At 74.7% G+C, this 989-nt stretch overlaps 1 protein-coding gene across 3 annotated transcripts in view; it reads right to left on the reverse strand.

Moving 5' to 3' along the window:
* KMT5B (lysine methyltransferase 5B) overlaps positions 1-688 on the reverse strand; it is a 55761-nt gene extending 55073 nt beyond the window's left edge. The window contains exon 1 of one of the 3 annotated variants that reach the window (XM_032414507.1): positions 318-688. The gene's annotated coding sequence lies outside the window, so the exon portion shown is untranslated. Of the gene's footprint in view, positions 1-24; positions 176-317 lie in introns of those variants that run through there. The other 2 variants (XM_032414508.1, XM_032414512.1) reach the window with 2 other exon arrangements.
* Positions 689-989: the final 301 nt, after the last annotated feature.

Genomic DNA, 989 nt, shown 5'->3' on the forward strand with positions numbered 1-989 from the left:
GCGCCGCGCCCGCCCCCCGCTCACCGCCGGGCGCTGCCCGCTCCTCCTCGCGGCGCAGCGCGGCCCCGCGGCCCGGCCGCTGCGCTGGGGGGTCCGCGCTGCCGGGCGGCACTTCCCCGGCCCCCAAGAAAATTAATCACCAAAAAATAATTCCCGAGAAAAATGGAGAGTAAAATCCAAGATGGCGGCGCCGGCCGCAGCACCGCCCGCTCCATCCGCTGTCGGGAAATAAGTCCCAGCCGCGGCCGGAGCCCCCCGCCCCCACCGCGCCGCGCCCCCGCGTCCCCGCGTCCCCGCGTCCCCGCGCCCGGCCTCACCTCGCCTCTCGCGCGGCCGCGGCGTCCCAAAGGCCGCCTTCGCCGGGGGTCCGCGTCCCGGGTCCTGGCGCCGCGCGCGCTGCCTCCGGTGTCCGGGCGCCCTCACCTCATAGCCCCAGAGCCTCGCCTCCCGCGCCGCAGACGCGTCGCCGCCCCCGGTGAGCCGTCCGGACGCCGCCCGGGAACGGTGGAAGGACACGAAAAGGAGTGCCTTCGGCCGGGCGGAGGGACACCACGCCGTCTCGCGCCACCCCTGCCGCCTCTGTTGCTTTTACGGGACTCGCGGGGGGCGGGGGGCGGGGGAGGCGGAGAAACACGGGAAAGAAACGAGTTCCTCGCTGGGTGCTCCCCGCGGCGGAGGGACAAAAAGCGAATTTGGAGAGAGCCGAAGGAGCCGTCGCCTCGCGTCCCCGCGGCGGAGGGATCCGCGCTGAGGGTCGGCAGGGATCCCTCCGCCCCTCGCTGCCCTTTAAATCGCGGCTGGAGGCGGCGTCGCCGCGCGCCCCTCGGGCGCCAGCCCGGCTTCGTCTTGGCTTTTCGGCGCAGCTGCGCCCGCGGGGGACGGCTCCCGAACGTGGTCGGGGGGCAGCGCCGGGGGACGGGCGGGCTCCTCGCCCCCTGTGTGTGCCGGTGGCGCCGAGGGGAGGTGGCCCAACGGAGACAAGGTTCTTT

This window comes from Phoca vitulina, unplaced genomic scaffold (genome assembly GCF_004348235.1).
Source record: "Phoca vitulina isolate PV1807 unplaced genomic scaffold, GSC_HSeal_1.0 scaffold16, whole genome shotgun sequence".
NCBI classification, from domain to species: Eukaryota; Metazoa; Chordata; class Mammalia; order Carnivora; family Phocidae; genus Phoca; species Phoca vitulina.